We start from the raw sequence: 10,525 nt of genomic DNA on the forward strand, positions 1-10,525 counted from the left end.
ACTACACTGGTCCTAAATGTTTTAAAGTAATATAAAAACCATCTTTAAGATCCGCGGGGAGGAAACATAACAGTGCTATAAAGAGTTAAATAACAATATGTGAATGCAGCCTCACAATCTGTTGTCAAAGAGACTCACAGTTTATCTATCAGATATTTTGGAGACATTATTTGAAAATAAAGTTTTTGATACAATAATTCCTGTTGTGTTTTACTATTGTGGTTTACCTCCATGATTTTTTTTTTTCAACCGAAAGCTTATCTGTGCAGTTCATGACTGACATCACCCCTCTGGGTGGAGAGATGGTTCGTTCACTAACAGGTGCCACGAGTCACTCCTCTGACTCATAACGAAATTCTGTATTTTACAGCGGGAATATAAAGCAATTAAGCTCTTTGGTTTTTGCACAAATATTTGTAATCTGTACACAACAACCCCATAAAACAAAAAGAGAAAATGTTCAGATTATTTTTAATTATCCAAAAAGAAATTCTACAAAAGACTCCCGTTTTGCCGGTGGGACTCTGGAAGCAACTGATGGGTATCAACAAGTTAAGTGGAATATGGGATGTTTTGGATTGATGGAAGAAATAATTTGAAGACTTCTTCAATCTCATCAACATGTGTTCCAATGAGGCTCTCCTATCTGCAGGGCTGAGGTTGCTGAGGTAACAGCGCACAAAAGGGTGGATGAGTCCTGCCCCAGAATCTTTAAAGCTCCAGATGTTTTGGTTGAGACACTAAAGCAACATTCCATGGACATCAGGGGCAGTGCCTCTGGCAGATTTGGGTGATAGTCCCCCTATTCAAGAAGGAGGGGACAAAAGGGTGTCCTTTAGCTACAGGAGGATCAAACTCCAGCCTCAGTGGTCCTCAGGCAGAAAAGGGTGGAATGTCCTCTCAGGGTCAGGCGAGACAGGCTGATCATTGTGTCTACAGTGATACAGTTTTTGCATCAGCCTTTCTTTGTGATGAAGGAGCTGAAAATGAAGCTCTACATTTCTGTTTCTACCTTCAGCTAGGGTCATGAGTTATGGCTGGTGACCAAAAGACAGAGATTGCAAATACAAGTGGGCAAAATGAGTTTCCAAAAGAGTGTAGTCGAAGTCTCCCTTAGTGATAGGGGGACTCAGAATAGAGCTGCGGCTCTTCTGCATTGAGAGAAGCCAGATGAGGTGGTTCAGACATCTGGGTAGGATGACTACTGGATGTTTCCCTGAGGATGTTTTATGGGCACAGCCATCTCACAGGAAACCCGGGGAAGACCCAGGATGCACTGTAAGGACTATGTCTCTTGGATGGCCTTGGAACACTTTGGCACACCCCTGAATAAGCTGGAAGAAGTGGGCTGGGGAACTGGGGAGAGGCAAGTCTGGCTGACCATTCTTAGGCAGCTGCCCCCATGACTTGACCCTAAATAAGCAGAAAGAAACAGATCTAATTCAAATTTGGTAATAAACATGAGATGTATATTGAGGCACAATGTTAGAGGCTTATTACTGAGCATTTTTGTTCAAAAAAATCTTGTGAGTTTGATATTCAGGATCTATTCATACAAAGAAAAACATTAGAACACGTTTGAATGGCAACCAACCTCACGTGTTGTAACTTTTCATCCTGTTTACATCATGTTCATTTCTCCTGATCAAATGATTATTTTATCGCATTTAAAATGCATTTTTCATCTTTCTTGAAACAATTACATTCACATTCCGCATTGAAAAACAGGTCAATGGGATATATTTTTCTTCACTTCATTATAATTCACATGTTTGTTCTTAAACTGTCTAACGTATTAAGCAAACATTATTTTGTGATTTGTATGACAACATGTATTTTATCTATCTATCTATATATATATATATATATATATATATATATATATATATATATATATATATATATATATATATATATATATATATATATATAAATATTTATGTGTATATAAAACTGCACTTTCAGACAACACATTTGACAAAGTACTTAAGAGTCATGTATTTGTAATAGACAAATGTACTGCTTTGAATTCTGAAGCTAATTGGTTGACACATCAGTGTCATTGCCAGTGAACTACACACATGCTGTGTTGATGCTGAAAATCAGATACATTTAACTCTATTTTATTTTAAAGTGTTCAACATGATCAATGAATACAGAGAATGCCATTTCTTCCTTTACAATGCAATAGGCTGTGTCGAATGTTATTATCATTTCAGTCTCTTTTGCATACCAATTAGACAATTCTTGCCTTTGAAATGCTGATGGCATTTCTGCAATTCCAGCAGTGCATCTGTTCCGATTCATGCTTCATGCTGTTTTTGTTCGTCATGAGAGCTGTATGGTTAAAGTCGCAAACTAGTTTTCCTGCTAAATATGGACTAGATCGATCACTGTACATACACAACACTGTCTGTCCCACTTTTTTTTTTAAGTCTCTCAGCATCATAAACAACATGAGTCACTCCTATTCAAAGTTTCAAATTTCTCGTCTTGTTCTCAGTAGACAGGATTATGGAATGGCATTTGGTCAGAATAATCTTCACATCAACACAACAGCTTAAATGGCCAAGTGAGAGTGACAATACTTTCCAGACACAGGTAAATGGCAGCATGTGCATGGATTAAAGTCTGCACTTGTCTATGGCAAAACATAACTTTAATATAATTCACAGTTTTATTAATCATGAGCTGACCTACATTTTTAACTCCTGTTAAAGCTTTTCAGAGCATGTGTACATTTTAAAAGACAGATGGTCTTTACGCTTATTTAAACCAGTATCTTAAAAGAGTCTTCTGTCTGTTGAAACAAAAAGACAGAAAGCCAGAGTAACCTGCTGTTGCTTTCACCCTCCAGGCCTTCTTCTGTTCTTCCTTGAGGCCTTGGTACTTCTCCAGTTTCTCATGCTCCTTTTTCCCGATATTTCCATCATTGGGGATGGTTACATTGATCATTGCAGCTTTTCTCTGCTGCTTATCCATGATCACTATGTCCAGTTGGTTGGCCACCATCATTTTATCTGTCTAAGTCCCAGAGGATCTTAGCCCTCTCATTCTCCACCACCTTGTGGGGAGTTTTCAACTCGGACATAGAGGTCTCCATTCCATATTCTGCAGAGATGTTCCTGTACACTAAGCCGGCTACTTGGTCATGGCGCTCCATGTATTCTTTGCCTGCCAGTATCTTTCACCCTGCTGCGAGGTGCTGGAATGTTTCAGGGACTCCTTTGCATAGTATGCACCTGGGATCCTGCTTTGTATGGTAGATCTGGGCCTTGATCGCTCTGGTGCTCAGGGCCTGCTCCTGTGCTGCCATGATTAGTGCCTCTGTGCTGTCATTTTTGTGACTCTGTCCTCCATGCTCTATTGTGTCCTCTGTGTTTTCTGTCTCCTCTACTTAATCTAATTTCATTTGGTGGTCTTCTTACAAAGACCTGTAAGGACAGTATGACAGTAGTCTGGTCTGCTAAAGCTAAATGCTTGGACTGAAACGTCAGCTCAGTAATCCTCAATATAGGATTCTTTAGGATTCTTAATGTAATACAGCCACTGTTAGGCCATTCTTGGCAACATTTACAGCACTTTCAAAGACAAAAGAATAATCAGACAGAGCAAATTCCATCAACACTTCTTTGGAAACATTCAGATCTTTAGAGGTGTCTAGACCCAGACAATGTACAATGACAATGAGTTTTTTTTTCTTTCATATGCTGAGTAAGACCAAAGTTATCAAGAACAAAGTGCAACTCAATGGTCCCTCTGCCTTGGGCATTATCAGCATGAATCTTGAAATCACCAACAATACTTATACAGGTAAATCCTCAAAGATTATTGACACCAGTCAAAAAAAAAAAAAAAAAAAAAAAAAACATTGCATAGTATTTAGGAGGCCTGTATAAGTTAACAAACATCACACAAAAGGGGAAATTCATCTGTAAAGCCACGTATTCAAATGAAGCAAAGACATCGATTTGCATTGGAGGAAGCTGTTAAACTGCGGCTACAATGTGATTAGCCTTTGTCAAACCTAGTTTTTAAGTTATAAAAAGCAAGATCAACACAGATTTCTCAGTTGTAAATATGTTTTTGCTCTCCTTCTAAGAGGGTCGGACAAGAATTTAATCAGCTTTCATTATGATGATCTGTCTGAATAATGTCTCAAATTACATTGTGGGAGAAGCTTCTTTGTGTTTGCTGCTAAATATTTCTTGGAGGTACCTGCCCTTTCCCATGCAGTTTCCACAGATGATTTCCCAGATGGTTCTGTACAACAAACCATCTGCTACAACAGTTGTGTGATGATCATAGACTCTAATTTAAACTATACTGCCTACATCTAGAAAGTGAATGAATCTTCTTTTTAATCATCTGAAAAATATTGCCAGGGTGAATTTGCTTCTGTCTCAGGATACTATTGAGAAACTGGTGCTTGCTTTTATTATTAGTTAGCTGGATGGTTGTTACACTCTTCCAGTCTATCAAAATTATCCGCATATTTATAGCACCTTGTATAAAATTCGGCTGTTGACGAGAATCAGAGCAGGATCACCTTTTGCATGACTTTAGTTAGGGTTTACTGCACAGGATATGTTTGATAATGAATTTTTTATTCTAAGATTATAATAAGTTGTAGTCATTAAATGGCTTTGCAGTTCTAGTTGTAAAATCCTTCAGACCTTCTGTTGGTGTCCCTTATATGGTTCAACTGTGTGGACTACCTGGACACTTATTGCAGATATGCACATGGAGAACTTTGCCTATTACTTGGAGCTATATGTTTCTATTACAATTTCCACTTGCACAGCAAGTCAAGTCTGTGGAAAGGTACACTAATCACAAAAAAGAAAGAAAGAAAAGAAAAGAAAGTCCTTTGCAGAGATTTTTTATTTACTTTTTCCCCAATGTGTCCAGTCCAGCATCATACCATGTAGTTAACAGCCACAATGTGGTTATTATTAACATTGTACACACTCTCTGATTTGTTAATAAACACTTGGTAGTCCTGTTAAGTTAAGAGCTTAAAGCTGACTTCACTTCTGTTGAGGAGGAAAGGGATTTGACTGGAAATCTGACCCTCAGACCCTCATTTAGAGTTCTATTATTCAAGAAATAGAGATGACATGGAGATCAAGAGACAGAGAAGGTGAAACAAATGTATGGAGAAAAAGAACAAACAGCTCCAGAGATACTACTGGGTCTGATTTATGTAACAAAACCACAGGACCAGACAAATGACACTGAACAGCTACCCACAAGTTAGTTTTAGTTCACAGAACAGAACATTTCATCCCTTTCTGTGGCAACAATGGAAGTGAAGACAGCCCTGACAGGTTTGGAGTTTATAAGAAGTAAATAAAGACTTTGATCCTCCATCTGGTAACATAAACTGTGTCTTGTTTTATTCCACTGTATTCTACATCAAAAGTTAAAATGAAGACTTTTTCTGTTTCAAACTTTGTGTCTAAATGAACATTACAGTAACTGGATCATTACAATAACTGCTCTTCACTATTGTCTTTAACTCATCATTGTCAACACTGGCTGAGAAGAGCAATTGTTTTATGGAATTGTTTATGAGCTAAATTAAAAAGTAATTGGTTAACGGATGGTACTTCACAGACAAAAGTAAAAAAAAAAAAAAAAAAAATAGTTCAGTAGATGTGAAGGTTGTGCAAATTACACAGTATCACTAGTTTGTAAAGCCTGCAGCACTGTGATCAGCATCACTGAGCTTAAAGTGTCACAATCAAACTTGTTACCAGAAAATGCCCAGTGTAAAGTAGAAGATGAATAAACTAATGGGGCATAAACTGTATATTTATATATGCCCAACAGGCACCTTTGGCTGTCCTCTAATGTGTCACAGAATATGACACATCACAGAATATAAAAAGAAGTCCTCAGCCATGACGCTGATATTCCCTCAGGTCTATCAGTTCAGGCCATTATCAGGCTCGTATCATATAGTCTTGAGAGGCTTTAAGTGACTGTGAAAAACCGTAAACAAGAGTGAGGCAGTCTGTAACTCATTATCAGGAAAGGAACTCCAGCATTTGTCCCTTGATAACATCACAGATTAGAGCTCTCGCTGCTCAAGGTTTAGTCTTTGGCAGCAAGTTGTCGATTTAACAGGAGGACTTTATCCCCACACGGAATGCTGTCACTGAATTTCATTTTTATTTGTTTTCAATGGAGAGTTTTAGTATCACATCAAAATGGTCACACTGCCAAGATGATATCATGGGGAAACTCTGAAATTTTATGTATTATGCACTTGTATTGGTCAATTGCCTGAAATAGAAAATGGCAGTAGATTTTGGCATCTTTTTTAGGGATTTGTCCATGATGATCATTTTGGCCACACTGCTGCCTGGCAGCATGAGAGAAGAATTTTCTCTTTTGCTTTCTTTCTGTGTATTTCTGTGGATCTGGACGAAAGGATGTAAAAGTCAGGATTGCTGTCAAGCCAATTTCTCCTGAGTCTCCAGTTGTCCTCAGCTTGACTGCTCTCTTTTGTCCTGTTGCTCCTTTTTCTCTGCTCCTCTTTCTTCAAATATTTTTCACTGAATAAAAGCAAAATATGCACAGTCTTGTTACAAATTAAGTTAATACTTCTTTGTACAAATAAATATGGTGTTTTTTTTAGTTCCAAAATGTCTACAGCATGCATGAAAATGGTAAACAACGTGCGTCAACTGATCCACTGTGGTTACATATGTGGTCCAATGTCCTCACGGCGATGACCAGAGCACTCTCTGTTCAGTCCTCGCCAACTCAACTGCTGCATTTTTGAGACTCCAGAGGTGGAAAATGGGCTGACATGTCTCATCCTCTGCCTGGTTGGTTTCCACATGACAAATGTCAGAAAGAACTTGTCTACAGTGTTGTCAGCACATGTAAATTTGCAATACTGAGATTTACCATATGTGTTAAGAACAAGTTTTTCTTGGGAACCTAGACCACCTTAGACTAGATTCTGATAAAAAAAAATACATATTCAAATTTGAATTGAAATATTCGACATGGCAGATTAATTCATCTTATTTGTGAGACATTTTTTCTATTTATTAAAATGCATTTATGACATAACACAAGCCTCAGCACTTTGTTCTGAGCGTGCCCCTATTGGAACTAAAGAAAATTGATACGTAAATGGATACGTACAGTACCAGTCAAAAGTTTAAACACATTTTCCTACTAAATTTCCCATATTTCTTGTTTACTTTTGATTTTCTGCAAGTGTTTACTGTAATTTTTGAGTTATAGAGCACGCCTGATATAAACCACACCTTCATCAAGTGTGCAGCAGCTCGGTTTCCTTCTTCAACAGCCACATTAATCGCCTTTAACCTGAAGGCTGAATCATATGCATTTCTTTGTGTGTTTTCTGTGTTGAAGGTGTGTGCATGAAGTGCAGAATAACTTGGTAGCCAGTAAAAGTCTACAAGCCTCATCATTGTTTAAGCCACAGGATTCAAATCATGGGAAAGAAGTAATGGCTTATAGCCTGGAAATTATGGTAATAAATATCTGGGATATGGTAACTGACAGCGGTTTGCATGTTTTCTATGTAAGACTCAAGGTCACTTCATATGAAGAATTTGTTGAAAAAGTGTCTTGAGACAGTTTTTTTGGGGGGATTCATCCATCTTCTGCTGCTTATCCGGGGATGGGTTGCGGGGGAAGCAGCCTAAAGCCACATTTGCCAACTCTGCAGGGGGGAACCCCAAGGCATTCCCAGGCCAGCTGAGAGATATAATCCCTCCAGGGTGTCCTGGGTCTTCACCAGGATCTCCTCCTCCTGTTTGAGGATACAAATCAGATTATTTTTCCCCTTAAAGCAGGTGGTTCCCTTGATGTTTGTGAAATTGCAATATGTTAATATTATTGTGCGACTCTGTACTCATATGGCTTAGATTGGGTTTAATGGTTCTTTTTATTTAGAACAGAACTTCAATGATTCTTCAATCAATTCTTCTTCAATTATTCTTTCGTTCAGCTTACTGCAGCTTCATCATCTCTAACAGCTGATGAAGGTCCTGCTGTGGCAAACATGCCAGTCATATCTGGAGATTTGAGAACATTTTTATTCTTTTTTTTTTAATTCTCTGTGCTTCCTCTTTTCCCTTTCCTTGGTTCTGACAGGTATCCACATCCACTGACATATAACACAATCAAAAGGGTTTTGATTATGCCAAAATGTTCTTAAAGGATCTGACTGGTTCACCCTGCTGCCAATTAGGAAAAGAATTAATGAGCTGCAGATCAATGTGTTTCATGAGCGGGTGTTCAGGAAAGAAAGTCCTTTCCTTACTATTTGAATGAATGAATTGCTCAGGCACAGGGACCACAGCAAAAGCAGATGGTGTTTAAAATGTGATAAGGTCTGCCCACTGTTAGTTAAGCTGCTGATCAGCTGAGTTTAGGTTTTCACAGTAAGACTTCACAGTGATTTGCAATGCCAAACAACCAACAACTTACAGCCTTCACAAATCCATTCATCAAGTGTGCCACACTAAAGAATGTCAAGTCCATTTTAGCCCTCATGTGGTACCTGTTCATCCAGGCACTTTTTAACACTGGTTTTTTCAGCTCGTGTCCATCCAGTCAATGTCTTTCATCACATGATGTCAGCTGCAAAAATGAACACAAAAGGAATAATTACAAATTAGTTCCCCTCACACACTGCAAAACTGCTGTTCCCTTTCCTCGCCAACTGTTTAGAAACCATCACTTAAGAGACTGTAGCTGAATCTGTATGAAGCTACGGTGAAACAGAATTTAGTTTAGAAAAAGAAGAAAAAAAAAATTAAGATTTGAAGATGTTTAAGGGGCTTTAAGTAGGAGCTTAAGGGGGGTTTAAGGGGCTTTTTTCACTAAACTTATATAACTGTAGTTTCCTTAAATGTAAAATCCAGTAGTTCCTTCCCTTCTGTTACCTAATTGTATGTCAGGAAGTGACGTCACCATGCAAGTACTCATTGCCTACAAGGTCAGGTAAAAAAATTTTATCTTATCACAAGTATTTATCTGCTTTGCATGAAAGTATTTCATAACTGCTCTTTGAGACCACAGCAGAATTTATTTCCTGATACCACATGAACATGTGTATGAACACACAAGTGATCACACTTTCATCCGCAGACTGAGAACATGTCAGCAACACATCAGAAAACATTTTCTCATTCTGGGACATGGAGAATGAGTGAGAAGCAGTCAGAGTATTTATCCTGCTCCAGTGCTAAACCAGGATCATGCCCCTCAGGGGAACATGCACATTTAAACAAGCTGAATCATTCAATTAACCATCACTGTCGTCCATTCTTAGTCATTTTTAAAATGGATGCATTTTTGTTTGTAAGTTTTTATTAACATCAACATGTTATTTGAACTTCAAGAACATTTAGAGCAGCCTTACTGTATGAAACAGTTTTCATCGGAACATTTAATATGTTTAACATTTTTCTGCTCCAAGTGTTTGTTTTATTGCAGCATTTCTGATATTTGGAATATCGGATTTCAGATGTCTATGTAGACATATATCAGATTATTACAATTATCTGATTACCCCCAGATATCAGATTTTGATTGCCATGTAAATGGAAACAGTGCTGGAAAAAAATAATAGTTATCTGAGAATGTCTTTATTATTCGAGAAAAATGTGATCATACCGATTCAGCACAATAGTGGTGAAACTCATTTACTTTAAATAAAATACTGAATACTTAAATAAAATACTGATAACCGAGTTCTTCCAGGTATATTTACTGCAAAATGCATGAACAGTTTCTTGGTCATATATCTGAACCAATGACTTTCATATGAAGTATGGTCTTTGAGTTGAGATTTAATATCCTGTTTATACTTTGATAAAAAATACTGTAAACGTGTCATAAATTTATAAATGATAAAATATCTATGTTTTTAATATATTAATATTACAAAAAGCCCTAACTTCTCTCCCCTCCATCCAGGCCATAGCACGGAAGCGCTGCTTATCTTGAGCTGAAAATATCAGCAGACAGCCCTCTTACCCCCATCATGGACTTCTGGCCTCTGGTAAGAGGCTCTGCAGCATTCGGTCTAGGACCACCAGGCTCCATAATAGCTTTGTCCTCCAGGCCATCAGACTGCTGAACTGTAAATCTAACATATACCGCATTTCCTGACTTTTATATTTTTCACATTTTAGTATCGCACAGTACATTACATTTGCACTGTATCTTATATTATACATTATTTTATTCCATTTTATTTATTTATTTTTACTATGTATTGGCATATTTTGTATGTTTTTAGCACTACTGAGTCAATTAAATTACATTTCCTTCTGTATACACTTGTACATATATGAATGATAATAAAGCCTGTCCAGCTCAAACACAAATTATTCAGAAACTTGCTCCAATTTCAGAAGTTTTTTGTTTCTATTGTCTTATTTGTTTGAGTGACAATTATTTCCATCCCCTCACTTTTTCACCAATCCTGTAAATAATTAAAGTTAAAATGCTCAACATCCAAACT

Source organism: Telmatherina bonti (assembly GCF_933228915.1).
Source record: "Telmatherina bonti genome assembly, chromosome: 1".
NCBI classification, from domain to species: Eukaryota; Metazoa; Chordata; class Actinopteri; order Atheriniformes; family Telmatherinidae; genus Telmatherina; species Telmatherina bonti.